The sequence below is a fragment of the Pinus tabuliformis genome, chromosome 3_2, assembly GCF_031772625.1.
Source record: "Pinus tabuliformis cultivar Carrire ecotype Pingquan chromosome 3_2, CPIR1, whole genome shotgun sequence".
NCBI lineage: Eukaryota > Viridiplantae > Streptophyta > Pinopsida > Pinales > Pinaceae > Pinus > Pinus tabuliformis.
Window position 1 is genome coordinate 594053687 of NC_142302.1, and position 19719 is coordinate 594073405.

At 35.8% G+C, this 19719-nt stretch overlaps 2 pseudogenes; one reads left to right on the forward strand and one right to left on the reverse strand.

Annotated features, from left to right (window-relative positions):
- Positions 1 to 732: 732 nt before the first annotated feature.
- LOC149181975 (photosystem I chlorophyll a/b-binding protein 3-1, chloroplastic pseudogene) lies at positions 733 to 1343 on the reverse strand (annotated as a pseudogene).
- Positions 1344 to 3156: 1813 nt separating this feature from the next.
- LOC149181976 (shaggy-related protein kinase epsilon pseudogene) lies at positions 3157 to 4525 on the forward strand (annotated as a pseudogene).
- The last annotated feature ends 15194 nt before the right edge of the window (positions 4526 to 19719 follow it).

Below are 19719 nucleotides of genomic sequence, written 5' to 3' on the forward strand. Positions count from 1 at the left end.
GTGTTGAGACCTGATTTTGGAACAATCATTCATTGGATAAGCGCTAAATATGAACGTTGTGAGGAGTTGATGTAATGGTGTAGAGATGTCATTGTTTAAAGTCGTCACCAACGTCTAAGCTACCATGGAGAGAACTGGGTGCCTAGAGTTGTCATCTTAAAATAAACTACCAATTGCACCGAAACGTATAAAGAAACGCCGAAAGAAGATGCGCATGTGGAAAATTGCATACTATTAAAACTTTTATATTGTTCATGTTCTCAAGCTCTTGTAATAAGGACATTATCCCATAGTCCATTATGGTCAACTCTGTCAACCGACTCAACAATTTATAGGAACCCAATTTCTATAGTATAGAGGCCCATTTTCACTTATAGTAATGAATGGATGTTTGACTAGAAATACAAACTTCTCATTACCCTCCATTTCCCTGTGCTCATCTTTATGAGAAGAGTACCATGCGACCATCATCTATTAACACAAGATAAAAGAGTTACATGGTCACTAAAGAATCCAGACTACAGTGAGTAGACCGAGGTGTTCCTATGCATATGATGCAACATCTCAAGAGAATTACATCGGTCTAATCCTCCATATCACATCTGGGAGGAAATGGTGACATAAAAAGAGCTAGGTTTGAATAAAATACATGAATGTGACCCTTAGACACGCAGTTAAGGTATTAAAAAAAAAAAACTAGCCAACTTAAATATACTTAACAAATATTTTTGCTTATTTATGGATCTTCAGGTTGGTGAGAACTTTGTTGTTTACTGGATCAACCAAATGATCCAAGAGGTACTGAAATGGCCCAACTCCGGTAACGAGGCCCTGAATGAAATAACTCAAGATAACCAACATTGCAAGCCTTCCATTCTTGACCTCTTTCAGCTTTAAATGTTTCATGGACTTCTCATCCTTAAATAATCCCAGAGGATTGAATAAGGGACCTCTGGGGTAAGCGAGATTACCTGAATCTCCCAATTACTTCTCAAATCCGCAGAAATATTGTTTTGCGATCGATTGGGGGTTTTTATAATCTTTTAATATTCTTTGTTCTACAAATCCCATCAGGGCCATATCTAGCACAAAAAGAGTGAAAGAGTCAGCCAGTAGTTATATTTCCTTGCTCGAAGAATGAATCTAGTTCGGAACCATGGAAGTGCAGTCTCTTGTGGGATTAGACCAATATTACCTAAGATTTCAAGAGAAATGGTTTGAACTACACCCACGATTGTGAATCACCTGTTGATGATTTCTCCATAAGTGAGCCAACCTAGTTCGATAAAACCTCCAGGTCCTTCAGGATCCATCAAGCCAAATGGATCAAATCCAAAGTCACTAGGTAGGATGAGATTACCCAAAAATATTCAAATAATTGGAAGAAGAATCACCATTCAATATAACTCTTTGAGAATTTCATTGGTGTCCTACTTCTATAACTTTTAAGTTTTTATGGATAATAAGGTGAAGAAGAGGACATTAAACAAATTGTGTGAATTTTCTAACCATAACCCTTATAGGTAGCATGGGATCTCCATCATGAATATATAAATTAGTTAAAATCATGGGTAAACAACAACAAAAGCTGTCAAATTTGGCATCCTATTCAGATTACAAATTAGTTAAAAGCATTGGTAAACAACAATAAAAGTTTTCGAAATTGGCATCCTTTTCAGATAAGATACATTCACTACAGTATATTAGTAAACAATGATCCCACAACCATTACAAAAATTATCCCATACCAAGCCAAGCTGGTCACCAAATACCCCAAAATCAACCCATCCCGAATTAAACAAGCAATCAAGACCTTACCTTCACTATATCGTTTAAGTGAATTTATGACATTCACTTTTTATGAGGTAGGCAGTCCTACCTAAGGGAAAATTCATAGAAAGGGATGGAAATAAAATCAACCCTTTTTCCCCCACCCCAGTAAGCTTCAACCAAGTTTAAGATAAACAACATGAAAATCGGGAATCCATTAGTGGCATGGTAATCAAATAAGAAAAATCATATTTGTAGGTAAGCAAAGGAAGAAGCAATGGATATGTTGAAGTGGAAACAAAAGGGTTGGTAAAATTCATGATTAGGTAAGGATGAGAAGTCCATGAAAGATTTGAAGCTGAAAGAGGTCAAGAATTGAAGGCTTGCAATGTTGGCTATCTTGGTTTATTTCATTTAGGGCCTTGTTACTAGAGTTGGGCCATTTCAGAACCTCTTGTATCATTTGGCTGATCCAGTAAACAACAACGTTCTCACCAACCTGCAGATCCACAACTAGGCCAAAAATATAGAAGGAATTACACTCTAAAATTTACTTTGGCTTTGATTGGTTCATGTTTTGAATATATTGTATGATGAACCTTCTGTATCTGTAAAATTGCAATGTAAAAATGGAAGGATATGCATGGATATTTTTTAAGTACATTTAAGTTGGTTACTTTGTTTTGTTTATTTGAATACCTTTACTCTATGTCTAAGGGTCACATTCATGTTGAAAAATATCACTTTTGAAGATTTCTATGAATATATGATCCTGAAAAAACTTTTAAAGCTCATGATGATCCTACTGAAAAATTGATGATAATCTGATAATGTATCAAGCATTCAATGGGGTTATAACCAAATCAATTATGAATATGTTTTTGAATGCAAAGAGTTATCTTTTTTCTGAAAATAATGTTGGAAAGTTTAAAAAAGATTTTTCTTCAACAACCCCACAAGCATAAAATTTGTTGAGCCTATTCGAAGAAAATCAAAAGAGCATTGATTCAAGAAAAAGAGAGATCATTAAGCTACAAAATTTTCCTTGAAGATATTATCTTGTTGAATTTGATAGTCTCCTATTTATGAGTTATATGATTAAGGTGAAGATTCATCGACAACTGCCCAAGAAAAGGAACTTGATAATAAAGTTGATGAAGAGACTTCAATCTATGACTCATATTTAGAATAGGATTCCATCTATGACTCATATGATTTAGATGAGGATTTTAAGGCATTTCTTGAAATAGTCTCACTCACGAAAGAAACAGAAGTGGAGGTGATTGGGTTATCTAAGGATAAGAATGTGGCATGTACAAGTGAGACCTCGAAGAAGCATATGGTTGTTGTTTAAATTCGTCTATGGTTAGACATGGAACTTCAGACATGGCAGCAGTTCCAAAAACTAGAAATTTTGGTATTAACCAACTTCCAAAGGAAATGCATGACATGAAAATAAAAGACAATAAAGGAAATAATCCAAATGACAAGGAAATAGAGGCTATAGTTGTCAATGGCAATGGCACAAAGACTGGCCACATAATTTCAACAAAAATAGGTGGTCAAAATGGGTAGCCAAACTAGACCATCAGATACAGGGAAAAACATATTGTGGGCACTGGGTCATTTGCTATTGTCTTCCAATGCCAATGGCACAAAGACTGGCCACATTATTTCAACAACAATAGGTGGTCAAAATGGGTAGCCAGAACATACCATCAGATATAGGTCAGAACATATTGTGGGAAGTGGGTCATTTGGTATTATCTTCGAGACCACATGCTTAGAAACTGGAGAGGTCGTTGCCATAAAAATGTTGCTGCAACATAAGATATACAAAAATAAAGATCTGCAAATTATGCACATGCTTGGCCATCCTAATATTGTTCAACACAAACATTGTTTCTTTTCAACTACCGACAAAGATGAATTATACCTCAACCGTGTATTGGAGTATGCACCTGAAAGAATGTATCGAGTTACAATATATTATAGTAGGATGAACCAACGTATGCCATTGATATATATCATATTCTACACCTAAAAAATAAATGTCATTATTTGGCTTACATCCATGGTGTTGTTGGTGTTTGTCATCGTTATATAAAACCTCAAAATTTATTGGTTGACCCTATACTCACGAGCTTAATCTTTATCACTTTGTCACTGTTAAGGACTTGGTGAAAGGGGAGCCCAATATATCATATATATGTTCACATTATTACAAAGCTCTAGAACCTATTTTGGGAGCTGCATAGTATACTACGACAATAGATATATGGTCATTGGATTGCGTCTTATCGTAATTTCGCCTTGCACTGCCCTTGTTACGACAATAGATATATTGTCATTGGATTGCATCTTAACATAATTTCTCCTTGGACTGCCCTTGTTTCCTAGAGAAATTGGCATTGACCAGTTGGTGGAGATCATCAAGGTTCCAGGGACTCCAAATCGAGAGGAGATTAAGTGCATGAATCCAAATTATAGAGACCTTAAATTCCCTCAAATTAAATCACATCCATGACAGAAGGTATTTCACAAACACACACCTCTAGAAACGGTGGATCTTGTATCAAGACTGCTCTAGTATTCTCAAAACCTACATTGTACTTCTTTGGAGGCTTGTGAACACCCTTTCTTTGATGCATTGTGTGATCCTAATACACAATTACAAAATGTTCATCCTTTGTCACTTCTCTTTGTCTTTACACCCAAAGAGTTGCAGGGAGCCTCACCAAAATTATTTGAGTGACTTATACCTGAGAAATATGCCAAAACAACTTTAAGAAATGATTTATCTACTCTATAAACATTGAGACCACTACCACACCATACAAAATAAAACATAACAAAAGGCCAGGCAAACCTCGTACTTTTGAAAATATGGTTCCCCAAAATTCCTCTGGGCATAAAGGCATAAACCAACACTCTTCCCTCATCCTCACTAAAATAACCAACAAACATTTCATATCTTTTCAATATATGGTTTATGGAGTTAAAAAAGTATGAAACTCACTTAATCCCTGCCTAGGTCTACAAGAGGGCCTGCACTCTCTGTAGGATGCAGAGATAAAATGATGAGGTTTTCCAGTTTTCTCTCCCCCAACCCTTACCCTTTATTTTGAATAATCTGTTTTTATTGTTAAAAAACTTTTCCTTTTGCTCTCCTCTCTGAGGTCTTCAAAGTGAAAGTGAAGTAAATTGTGAAAATGCACTACTGGTTGGAACATTAGTGAGGTGCAATCTTAAGCGCTAATGGTGGCTGGAACTGTGCCATGGTACACCTAATCTCAAAGAAACTGTGCCACAATCTACCTAGTTTCCTCACATCCTAGCAGGCAACCAAGAAATTTACATTCTATTTCATAAGATGCTTTCAACAAGAATTTAGATTAAGTGGCTTGTTAATCAAGAATGACTTACAATATCCGAACCTTTAAACATATTGGATAATTTTATCTCCCTATAGAAGATTCTTTAGTCTGTAACTTCATATTATAGTTGATATCATGTCATCCTTTCAAAAAAAATCTAACCAAATTAAATTTTCAGAGAATTCTATTGAACATACCCAAGATGAAGAAAATCTTGGAGTGATAGTTCTTCACATTATTTACTATATGTTTGACTTTTCTCTGAGAAAAATGTTGAATTATGACTTACTAGTTAAATAAGATTTCACGTCAATTTTTTTGACTCAGATATTGGCTTCTAGTGATTTTGTTTCATCAACTTGATAGATGTAAAAAGCTAGCAAGATGAACACAAGTCGCTACAAGAATTATTGCATCGTTTGATTAAAGGCACCTATAAAACGCTCATGACTATGCTAAATCTAAAGACACTGTATTGTTCTATTCTTAATTGGTTATTTTCCAAGACCACGGATGCAATCCTACCAACTCAGGCTCAAGTGGAAGACATAACCATTATCCCACCATGCACAGAAGGCTACAATAAAAAAGGAAGTGTAGGAAGGAATACGTCTATTTCTGTTCATTATGAAGATATGACATGTCACAATAATTTTCAACAAAATAAAGTTGTGGCCTTAATTTCTTGAGTTCCTACAATTGGTGACAAATCAAACCATCGAAAATTTGAGATAACCCTTTCATTATTAGATAGTTTCACTTCCTAATATTTGTAGGATGATGTTTTCCTTAAATTCATTCTAGCATCATGAAAAACGTAAAAGATAAGATGAAATGTATTTTCTGAAAAAGGGTTTTCAATTTTTTTAAGTTAATAAAAAATTGAAAATGGAGAACCAGAGACAAACACAAATATCTAAAACAAGTTACAACAAACAAATGAAATGGAATTATACATTGACTGCATCTCATGCTGGAATAAACAACAAAGATGAGTTGAGCATTGCCCCTCACGCTTGCATCCTCAAGATCAATTCATCTCTTCAATTCCAGAGTTCGTCATAGAGATACAACAACTCCCCTCCATGCCCAGTCCAGATAGGCAAGATCATTTCATAGGTTCTTTTGCTCCAAGGGTATTTTAGTCTTGAATGGTAGAAGAGCTATTGTATAGGGTTGTTTACAAGTTACAACCCCCACTACTAGTCTAATGACCTCTTCTTAGACTAGAGCCTTCTCAGGTTGGAGCACTCACTTGATGACATCATCAAGCTCTACATCAGGAATTTTATTTTGATCATGAGAATTGTACACTCTATCATACTGAAACTCCCTTTCCCATTCCTTCAATATGTTCCTATACTTCCTGTCAATTCTCAGCTACATTGTACATGCATTCCTTCATTTACTTTGTTATCTTCCTGCATTATTGATCGTCTAGATTTGTTTTTTTTTGGGTAGGAGATGCACTAGACACCCATTTTTCTATTTTTGCCCACCCTACTCTACTCTTGAGTCACGTTGACCTTTCTTTGGCCATGAACCGACCAAAGTGATTTCCAATGTGTGTGACCTTTAACGATTCATGTCTACTAATATCAAAGAAAATACCAGAACAAAGACATGATACATTCTTAATAATAGAATTCTCTAATCAATACGCTGCAATCTACTACAGCAAGCAACTATAAAAATCAACCACTGCAAATAATTCCCTCGGAAAGATAGAAAGACAATTTAATGTATTTGAAACTTAAACAAAGTTTTTCAGAGAAATCATAATTAACAATTATTGTTTCCATATAGACGTAATCCTATATATTTTGTATAAATAATAAATAGCACCTAAATCAACAAAGAATCTTGCCATACCCTAAAAACCCCTCATTCTCTATGAAAGTAGCAAGTTCTCTACTGATTTTATACAATTCAACATCTAAAATGATCCAAAGTTTCCAGATATTTGCAGCTTAAAGCCAAAGATGAAATTTATAGATTATACTTGGGATAGTTCATGGGTCGGTGGGGCATTGGGAAAACAAAAATAGGAATACCACAAACAATTATACTAATATCAAATAAAATACCACAACAACGACATCAGACATGCTTAATAACAACATTATCTAATCAATATGGAACAATCTACTTGAGCAACTAGTGGTACAAATCGACCATTGCAAATAATGCACTCAGACAGTAAAAAATATGATTTTAATGTATCTGAAACTCAAACAAAGTTTTCCAGAGAAATTTTTAGGCTCTACGATACTTGTTCCCAACCTGGTGCACAAGACTTGGAACTTTCTTTCCAAGTCTCTTGTTAATATGTTACGTAAGTAGCCCTGTTGTAAATCATTTTTCTTTCTTGTGTCTCACACATAATATTTCTAACAATTGAACACTACAAACCTATAGGAAGGTTTATCTAACAATGTCCAGACTGTCAGATAAGGTCGAGAAGAAGGATAAAGAACCCCTATTGAAGAAACATAACCACACTGCAAAGTGACACGTTTTTCTATTATTTTATTCAATATACCACACACGCAAGTCATGGAGGACATGTGGAAACTCCCCTTCCCTAGGTTTCGTTGCATTATAATTGGCCATTACAGCTTTATTATAAGTGGGCATTACATTTGTTAGACTAGTGGGTCACTTAATCAAAATTTCTTAGTGAATGTTTAATTTTTGCAGCATTTTAACTGTGCACCAACATTTATGTCAATGTATCAGACATCATGAGAGCTATGCTAGAATAGGTGATTAAATTTTCCTTACTGCAGTCTGGTGATTTCTTTTAATGTTATGAGAAAATTATTGTCACGGTTGTTTTCACAGATGAAAGTGTAAAAATAAGAGGCAATTTCGAGAATGTTCTTTTCGACTACGAGGTTCTGAGAGACTCCACTAGAAACTTTGAAAAAATACAATATGCTTGGCAAAGAATACAATATGCTTGGAAAGGAGGATTTTATGGAGATGCCTCAACTGCCCTAAGAATATCACCTATTCCTGAGAAATAGGTCATTAACCCAAACATAACAGATAAACCAAAATCTTGCATTAGCCCAACTTCAAAATCCTAAAAACAAACAATTAGTCCCATTTACCAGCCACTCCCTATGCCCCTGAAGCCCTTCTGTATTAAGCACGTTGACTGCAACTTCTATTCCCTTCATTCCATGCCTCACATTATCATTAATGTAGCCCTTGTATATGGCCCCAAAGCTTCCCTCCCCCCCAAGCATGTAATATGAATGAAAATTATTCGTAATAATTTTGATTTCGCTCATCATGAAAACCTCCAAATTTGATCCTAGAGACCCTTGCAAGAATTCCTATGCTTCCCGAGGCATCGAGGGGTTATTGTTCGAATTAATTTCCGACCATGCCAACCTATGAAACGTTGCTAGTTTTCTCATCTCTGTGGAGGATTTCAGTTGGGAAGCTCGACATTTGACAATGCTCATGACCACAGATTCCTCTTGCGTGCAAAAAGCTGCGACAGAGATGGGATTTTCTAATAAAAATGTGATTTGCAGGTGACAGAATGTGGTGTGTTTATGAGGTTCGAATGTGGGACATCGTTGGAGGAGACATAGCTTTCGCAATGCATTGAGCTCTGGGAAGTTGTTAGGCCCCTATACTACTAGTGTAACCCCTTATTGTTATTAGTACAACCCACTTATTATATTGATGTACCCATGTACTGCCCATATTGTTACTATTGTGCCCCATAGAAGCCCACTATTTTTATTATTGTGCCCTTACATTATTATTGTTATGTCGGCTCTGATTATGTTATGACCCCTTAGACTTCTATATATAGAAAGGAGGTCTTTTCATTTGTATCATCCAAGAATTGTTCATTTATGTAATGTAAAGGAGGTTTCCCCCTCGAAGAGGCTAAATTCTAAGGTGTTGATCTATCTTTTCTATCTTTTCTTGAGCTGGTTTCATAACATTTAGTATCAGAGCTTTGGATTCTAGGGTTTCGCTGCTCCAAACAGGTCATCGTGGCATTTTCGATATAATTTTTTTTCTGCGACTTTTCAGAAGCTAAAAAAAAAAACCATTTGAGAAGAAATCACGCTGAATCTCGGATCTGAATTTCAGAGCTTTTCACGCTATATTTGCAGAGACATGATCTGAGGAAGTTGGTATTTTTGCAGACTTCTGAATTACATTCCAAACAGGTGACGTGGGGAAAATCATCATAACTTTCTCTCTGAACATCGGATTGAAATTTCATAAGAAGGTACAGAAAGAGGACGGACTGTAGTTTCCTGTATATATTTTTTAGAGCCAAAGGTCAAAACAGTGACTCGTGGCACATCCTACAAGTTCGCTCTACTGAACTAGTCTATAATCAGGTTATCTTGGGAGATTGTGCATAACTCTTCCTTGGAGAATCCAATTTGGATCAGACTGGTGGCATTGGAAAGAGGACGTAAAGGGATACTACAGGGCACAATTTTAGAACTTAAAGATCCAAAAATACAGAGTTACAGTCGTTTCAATATCGAGCTCCTAAAATCAAGAAAAAGCAAGATGAGGAAGTTTGATGGCAAGGATCCGGTAAATTGGATACTTCAAATGGAGAAATATTTTGATCTACATGGTGTAACATTATTACAAAAGGTATGTATTGCATCTTCATATTTAGAATCAGATCAATTTTTATGGTATGAAGGGCTTCGTTCTCGTAAACAACTTGTTACGTGGTTAATTTTCATGGAGGAAATGATAGCATATTATGAGGATACAAAGAGAAAAACCTTCTTTAGAGCAACACCACAACAGTTGGAAAGAATAAAAGGGCTTTGTGACATAGTGGAAAGAAAAATTATGGAAACCAAGAAGCATACCCCTCACAACTATAAAGATGGAAGTGTTGTTTCTCCTAGCCTTCCACAACCTACAAGGGTTACACCACAACAATTGGAAGAAAAAAGAGAAAAAGGGCTTCATTACAATTGTGATAGCAAATGCACTAAAGGTCATAAGTGTGTTGAGAAGAAATTATTTTACATAGAATATGAAGAGGCGGAAGAAAAGGATAAAAAAACATCAAAAGAAGAGGATATATGCCAGGACACCACCCCAGAGAAAGAAGAAATGAATCAGACCATATCTTGTAAAGCATTGGCAAGAATCACCACTCCTCAAACTCTCAAGATAGAAGGACATATGAAGAAGAAAAAGGTGCAAGAAGTGAAAGATCACATCGAGAAAGAAGAAATGAATCCAACCATATCTTGTAATTCATTGGTTGAAATTACCACTCCTCAAACTATTAAGATAGAAGGACATATCAAGAAGAAAAATGTTCAAGAAGTGAAAGATCACATCGAGCATCAAGAAATGAATCCAACCATATCGTGTAAAGGATTGGAAGAAATTACCACTCCTCAAACTCTAGAGATAGAAGGACATATCAAGAAGAAAAAGGTTCAAGCAGTGAAAGATCACATCGAGCATCAACAACAAGTTCTCCATAACACCACTTCGGTGCAAAATCAAACGAAACAACAGGTAGATCAAAATTGTAGTGAAAAATGTTTTGATGTAGGTGATTGGGTATTTTCACTGCTACATCTCAATAAAGCTATTTATGAGAAGGAAATGTTGGCAATACTACACGCACTTAAAAAATGGCGACCTTACCGAATGGGAAGACTCTTCAAGGATGAGGATGTGGAAGCATTGTTTTGTGCTATTTCTATTATCCAACCAAATTGGATAAATGAAGCAAAGGATGAATGGAAGAAGGACAAAGAAGTATGGACACTTATTCAAAAGTTGCAAAAGGTCCCAATTCAAACAATATTGCGAGAAATTGTAGAGGAAGGAAAAATCATATTGGAACCTGGAGTAGTCATAGAAACAAGAACCCGACAGCTATGAAATCAATCAATTTCAGAGTATCTCATCAAGTGGAAGAAATTACCCACTGAAGATTCCACATGGGAGGACAAGAATTTTATACAGAAGTATCAAGAACTACTCAAGCATTGAGGACAATGCTTTTTGAAGGAGAGGGGCATGTTAGGCCCCTATACTACTAGCGTAACCCCTTATTGTTATTAGTACAACCCACTTATTATATTGATGTACCCATGTAGTGTCCATATTTTTACTATTGTGCCCCATAGAAGCCCACTATTGTTATTATTGTGCCCTTACATTATTATTGTTATGTCGGCTCTGATTATGTTATGACCCCTTAGACTCCTATATATAGAAAGGATGTCTTTTCATTTATATCATCCAAAAATTGTTCAGTTATGTAATTTAAATTAGGTTGCCTCCTCGAAGAGGCTAAATTCTAAGGCGTTGATCTATCTTTTCTATGTTTTCTTGAGCTGGTTTCATAACATAAGTGCTCTGTACAAGGCGGAAAATGCGAGCCAAATAAGATTGTACTCAACAACACGGAAAATATGAGCCCAAGAAGGTTTTTGAGGCATTAACTCCTAGCCTCAAAAACATTGATAAAAAGTTTACATAGCCTCAAAAACATTGATAAAAAAATTTACACGTGTTGAATTTGGATGGGTGATATTGACGAAAATTGGAGTGATGGGATTGGATGGACTAAATAGTGTTTGCCAAGCCAAGTTCATAGAGAAAAATCCTTTCAACACAATTAAAAGAAGACCAAGATCTGCACCGGATTTGAGATCCGAGGGTTCCACCATCAACAAATTAACTGATCCTAAGGTTGATTTGTTTCTATTATTTGGGTACGCGGCCACTGCATGATTGCTTTACTTTTATTGTTGCATTCTTCAATTCTTCTCAAAGTAGCAACTATGACCAAGTTAGGTCACATTAACACTGCAACATATCACTATCTTCAGAAGGATATACCAAGGGAAGAACCAAGGGTTTCATGAGGAGTGATGATTCAAAGTTCCCCCAGCGACTTCCAATTTAAATGCGAGGGTCTCCATTAATTTGTTTATTATCATATCTAAGAAAAGCAACATTAATTCGTTTATTATCATATGTAAGAAAATCAACAAAAAAAGTGATAAGATGACTATCACAATAACAAATTAATCTAATCCTTTATCATTATCATCTACGAAAATAGACAAACATGTTTTTTTTCACTTTTATTTTATGGATTGATTTGGATTTGTTGGAAAAATTATGTGATTGAGATATTTATATTTCATTGTTTAAAAATGATTGGTGATATCCAGTGAAGAGAAGTGTAAGACGTCAATAATTTAGATTTGCATGTGGAGAACTGTAACATTTCCCTCATCATATTTTTTTGTTTTGTTTTTTTTATGTAGGTACATAACTATTTACCATGTAAGAAGTTTCTGCTTCCAATATACGTAGTCATTGGGTTCATTTGACTCTTTTAACATTTATAACAATATACGCAATGTTCATTGTTGGTTTTTTATATGCTATATGTTTAATTAAGATATGCACAGTCCATAGTTCGATATTTAATTATATGCATAGTTTTAATGTATGCATGGTTCAAAGTTGAATAAGTGATCATGTATATATGGTCTGTTGTTTAACATGAGAGGCCATTAAATTAGTTAGGGTTACCTATACCCGCAACTCTCTTGAACATTTTTAGCGCTCACACACCTCCCACTTGGAGCTTCCTTGACCGAGGGATCAACTATTTATCGATGATGGATACAACTCTTGGGATTCACAGGTTATCAATGATGCAGAAAATTTGGGAACACATCGATGATGAGGACGAATTCACAGTGGGTAAAGGGTAACTGTCTCTGCTTCCCGCGCCATTCATGCGAGGAATTCGCAGTGGGTAAAGGGTAACTGTGTCTTCTTCCCGCGCCATTCCGGTGCTAATTCGACACTTATGCCAAGCGCCTTCCTCTACAACACAGTTAGGGTTTCACGATCCCTTCTTGTTGCTCAGGTTTCTGGTGATATTTATTCATATTGAGACTTCATCCATTAACAAGCTTCCCACAATGGTTCTTTTCTTCACGTTGTTCGCCATGGTAGGCTGAGATTTTCCATGTTATTAATATTTTTGTTTTAAATTTCTCTCTGATTTTTCATATGTTAGTTTATCTTGATAGTGTCTCATGATTCATCTTACTGTGAAGGTATTCGCTCCTTCTTCCTGTGTGGAACGTGTAATCCGTCATGTTCACTCATACCCTTGGCACTCCCATCAGGTAAAGGTTGATTAGTCATGAAATTTTGAGGGTTTATTTAGTTTTTCTTCTCGTTTTTCACAATTTAATCTCCAACTCTCTATCTTCGAGGTTTCAAGATGTTGGGCGAGGTCTAGAGGATTTCCATATTCAAAAAAATCTTTTGGTTGGCTTCAGCACTCCACGAGTGGTCTTAGCGTAATTCCTTGTTCGTCATAGAGAGTTTTTACTGTCAGTTTGTTGATATCATGTTATATACCTAGGGGGGATAACATGGAGTACAAAGGGAGGTATCCAAGGGAATAATGTAATAATGGGATGGGCCATAGTAATAAATAAGGTGGTTAACCCATATCATGTTAGGGACCACAAGTAGTTAGTAATAATGTAATTGGCCCATGGTATTAGATAGATGGTATTGAGGGAACCATGGTAATGACCCATGGTATTGTATGTATGAGGCCTATAAAGAGGCTAGAGACTCCACATTGAGGGATGTGAAGGATTATTGTATGAACAGGCATATGGCTTGTGGAGTGTTCTCCTTCCTTAAGGAGTGAATATATGGTGTTGCCCTACCTTAAGGGTTTGATCAATAAAGTGAATCATTTCTATCTATATTCAGATCTTGTTATTTCTTGGGTTTATTTTCATTGTCTTATATTTTCATATCAGATCTATAACAAGTGGTATCAGAGCACTTTCTTGGGCAAAAAAGTGGACAATTTTTCTTATGTTTTGCAGGAAATTTTTGGGGCGATGAGTTTGTAGATTAGATCTATATGTTTTGGTGCAATATCTACAAAATATAATTGCATATCTGTATTCTATGTGAAAAGGTACCCGATTTCAAAAAACAAATCGGTCGAATCGGAGTCCGGATGAAGGAGATAACTCTGATTTAAAAATCAGTGGGGTTGCAGACAATTTTTCGGGGCAGCGAGTTTGCGGCACATATATAGACGTCCTAGTGCAAGATCTACAAAATATAATTATAGATATGAATTCTTTGTGAAAAAATACTCGATTTAAAAAAAAAAAATCGGTCGAATCAGAGTCCGGATGAAGGAGATATCACTGATCTAAAAATCAGTGGTGTTGCAAACAATTTTTCGGGGCAGTGATTTTTCGACATAGATCTGGACGTCCTAGTGCGAGATCTACAAAATCTAATTGGATATCTGAATTTTTTGGGAAAAAATACCCAATTTCAAAAAAAAATCAGTGGAATCGGAGTCCGGATGAGGGAGATATCGTTGATTTAAAATCAACTCTTTTTTGCAGAAATTTTGGTGACGACGGGAGAGTTGTAGTGCAGATCTGAAATTCCAGTGCCTGGATCAGGATTTCTATCACATGGGTAGATGCAGAATGGTTGTTCCATTTCCAAAAACAGGTCATAATAGGGATTCTGAGCAATATTGACGAAATTGTGGCCATTTCAAATTTTCGCCAAGTAAGTGAATTTTTCTCAAACCCTCTTCATGGAAAATTTTACTGGAAAAGATGATAGCCCTACTATTGAAGAATACATAAAACAAACTAAGTCAGTATGGGCAAAAAATTGGAAGGATTCAATGTGGCTTAATTTCAGAGATGAGGCTTACAAATGGTATTTCTCACTTGACGGCAAGCAGTTGTCCAAACTTTCAGATGCAGAATTTGAAAGTGTCCTTTTAAACAAATGGTCTCAGACTAGAGAAAAGGAGAATGAGACACGTAAAGGGTTATTTTCTACGGGTGTCTCCTTATTGCAGGTTCATGGATTGATTCATAAGGAGAAAATATTTTTATCTATAAATCCTAGTTGCAAGCACAATTTTATGAATGTTAATTTGGTAAAAAAATTGCAAGTTCCAGCAAAACACATTGAAAACACAAAAGTGGATGATGAGGATGTTCAAGTGTATAAAGATTTGAAGATTTCTATGGATAAGTATGTGTGGCATGGTGATTTTTATACTTCAGAGATGGATAATATGGATGTTGTTTTAGGATATCCTTGGATGGAATCCATGGGTACTATCAATATTAATGTGCAGAAGAAATTCCTGAAGCTCTGGTATAAAAAGAAGAAAATTACATTACAGGATATTTCCATCAATAAACAAGTAGATTCCATGAAGGTTGATACAGAAAATGTTCCAGGGATTGACATATCAGATGATGAGCCATTGATGATCGACAATCAAACACAAATAGAGGCTGAAGCAGAAAATGATACAGGTGCTGATGAGGGCTCAGTGGTTGAAGTAATATTGGAAGATAAGACACCACACCAGGCACCACAACAGGGTGAATTAAATAAAAAGACACCGTGGGTTAAAACTTCAACACATCATCACCCACATCACCCCGCAAGAAAACAACCAACAAAATGGCAACCAATTAGCCACAAGGACAACAACCCCGCATGACAGGTAGAGAGGAGCGAAGATCCACCTACTACACATCAACATAGAACAGCTACCACGGTCAACTTCCATCTCAAGCGAGCGAGGCACCAGCAAGATTGAGGGTTCACCTTTCTCTTGGATGGCTAGATACACGTCCATGGTACTAGTGGACTACTCTTTTGAGTAGATCTTATTATTTGTGTTCTTCTCATTTTTCGGGGACGAAACATGTTAAGGGGGTGGAATGTTATATACCTAGGGGGGATAACATGGGGTACAAAGGGAGGTATCCAAGGGAATAATGTAATAATGGGATGGGCCATAGTAATAAATAAGGTGGTTAACCCATATCATGTAAGGGACCACAAGTAGTTAGTAATAATGTAATTGGCCCATGGTATTAGATAGATGGTATTGAGGGAACCATGGTAATGACCCATGGTATTGTATGTATGAGGCCTATAAAGAGGCTAGAGACTCCACATTGAGGGATGTTAAGGATTATTGTATGAACAGGCATATGGCTTGTGGAGTGTTCTCCTTCCTTAAGGAGTGAATATATGGTGTTGCCCTACCTTAAGGGTTTGATCAATAAAGTGAATCATTTCTATCTATATTCAGATCTTGTTATTTCTTGGGTTTATTTTCATATCAGATCTATAACATATCAGCATCAAGGGTGACAAATGTTGTGACTTAAATTTTAATGCTCTATATCTTTAAAAGAAATATGTAAGGCATTAAGCTAAGGGGTTTAGACTCCTAAATTATATTTTGAGACATTTCTATTGTGGAGGAACTGGTTCTTTTTACATTTGAACTATTTATAAAATTTGGGTCATTTTTTTTCTAGTTTTCCATACACCAAATGGTTTTTTTAGGTATGCAAATGAGTTCATAATTACATTCCTGTGTTAACTATGATCATTGTTTTTCATACTTTCGTTTGCGCAAAGTATGCTCATTTTTATTTAATGTATTATATACTTATGTTAAATTATATACAACATTTTTCTCCATTTAAATGGTTTTACTGTGAACTTTAATTCTAAACACCCGAGTTTCATATTATTGATTACAGATTTTTCATGTTAACTATGTTCTTGGCTTCTTCAAGTGACACCATATTTTTCGAACCATTTCTGTGTAGGGTTTCCCCCCTAACACAAAGAAATCAATCCACAACTTAATCTGGGTTCTTGGTTATCGTTATACCCTCAACTAGTGCTATTGTATGTGTCCTTAGTGCTCGTCGGTAGTTACTGTTTCTTCAAAATTTATGGGGATGCAATTTTCCTTTAATTTCATTGCTAGCGTTCTATCATGACCACTCTTAGGTTATCAATTTAACTATGTAGATGGTATTATAACTAGTTTAATACACCAGTACAATTATATGTGTACAAAATAAATTCCTATTTTTGTGTATTAATAAACACAAGTACCAGATACCTTTGCCATGAAAATCAATATAATAACCGCCATAATATTTCATCCGTATCTTAATAATACAAGTAATAGATTATGAACAATATTCTCTGATTCCTTTCACAATCACTGTGAATTTCGGAAATAAAAGAAATACTCTATTATCAAAAATTTCCTTTCTCTATAGTCTATCAACACAAAGTTACTTTTATACCATATTTTACTTAACACAACATAGACAATATTCTACCATTTTTCATGATTCCGTTTTCGATATACTTTTCTAACAATGGGAAAAACAATGTTAAGTTATACTTTTCTATGCGTGTTCGAATCATCAACCACAAAATCACGAGGAGTCAAATGTTCCTCCCAACTTGTGAGAACCAACTACTCTAATGGTACTCCCCCTGAGACAATTTCATATCAGGAAACAAATTTGTTGCCCTATACCACCTAGTACCAACCAGCTTCCGTCATAGGTCATTTTAGGAAGTCCCACTGGCCAATTAGCTCAATGACTTAAAGTTTTATTCCATGTGTGCTCTTGAGCAACATTCTCTTTTTCTTTCGTCAATTCTTCTCCCTCCCCTTAGGTACCCCTACCCTCTTGGTTTATTTCTCTTTTTCTCTCCCAGAGAGAGAAATTGGGCAAGAAATCACCAGCACGTAACTGTTTTTCATAAAACATTTCCAAATATGAAATATTTTGTTTTCATTCTCTCCCCGTGAATCTTGCATGCCTTTTCTTTTAGGAAAGTTTATTTTATTTATTTATTTTACACAACTGCCTACACATCACATTAATTACATCACATCTTAATGTTGGTTTAACTGTAGTCAAGTAAATAAAATAAAGAAAAATGAAGTAATTTCAGAAAAGTTTTCTAACCCAGAGGGGTGTCACATCCCCCCCCCCCCCCCCACATCGTGAGGGAAACACTGTCCCTGGTGTTTTCTTCTCTTTGAAATAGGCTTGGTTACACTTCTCGCACAAATTGTTCATCCTCCTAGGTGACCTATTTTGGGCTAAAGTGATACCAGTGAACCTTAACTTGGGGGATAACTCACTTCCGCAACATTGTTTCTCTCTGATCTAGAATACGCAGGGGTTCAACTAGGAACTCCCTGTCTGGTTCAAGCTATCATCAAACACCATTATTATTACTTCTTGACATGATACTTAAAACAAATTGTTTTAACATAAATTTATTTCCACTACCTGCACGTCCTGCCAATGGATAATGTGTCTAGGGTCATGTATGCATTTTTTTAGTAAAGAGACATGAAACACATTGTGCACCCGTATATGACTCGGTAAGGCTAGTTGATAGGCCATTGGGCCAATGATAGCAATGATGATGAATGATCAGCAGTATCGAGGGGCTGATTTGGAACATCCACCCCATCTCAAAATTCTCGGCTTGGGCTTCACCCTCACATATACATGTTCCCCAACTTGGTATTCTAGATAGGTTCTCCGTTGCTTAGCATAAACTTTTTGTTGACCCTTGCCTGCGTTTAAATTATACCTAACGCTTTTCATCGTTGCTTCCATCTCTTTAAGCAAATCTGGTCCCAACATTAGCTTATCCTGAGGACTATTCCAATTTCCAGGTATTCTACATCTCCTTCCATATAATACTTAAAGTCGACTCATTTTTAACAATGCATGATACTTTTTGTTATATGCAAATTCTAGTAGGTGTAAATACTTCTCCTATTTTGCATGTTATTTCATCACATACATCCTAAGCATGTACTCTAGCACCTAGTTTTCTCTCTCAATTTGCCCATCTATTTGCATGTGGTAAGCAGTACTAAACAATATTTGAGTGCCTATACCAATAAACAGGGATTTCCAAAAGGCGGAGGTAAATTTTACATCCCTGTCTGAAATTACCATCTTAGCTATCTTGTGTAGCTTAAATATTTCTCTCATAAAAGTATCAGCAATTTTTACAACCTTTTATGTTGATTGTATGGATATAAAGTATGCAACCTTGCCTAATTGATCTATTACCACCATTACAGAGTCATTATGTCTTTTAGACTTTGGTAGTTTAGTGATGCAATCTAATGTCACAACCTCCCTCTTACACATAGGTATGGGTAGAGGGTGAAGTAAGCCTGCACGGTGTTGATGCTCTGTTTTCACTTGATGGCATTCTGAGCACTGTGCTAGATAATGGGTTGTTTCAGACTTCATGCCTGGTTAGAAATAATTTCTCCTTTGAGCTGTAATTAATTTTTGGTACCCAGGGTGTGTAGTATACAAATTTCGGTGATATTCTTCAAATATAAACCTTTTAATACTTTTTTGATTTGGCACATAGATGTGATTTTTTTACATTAACATGCCTTTATTATTGACTTCATAACCCAATTTCCTTTCAGAGTTGTTCTCTTTTACTGCCTCTCGCCATAAAAAGTTGTATTCTGAATCCTTTTGAGCAACTCCCTTAATTTGATTTGAAAAGACAAATTCTATTTTACTTATAGAAATTTCATAAATACAATTTAACTTCCGACTTAAAGTGTCAACTTCTCCATTTTCCTTTCCTTTCACATGTTTAA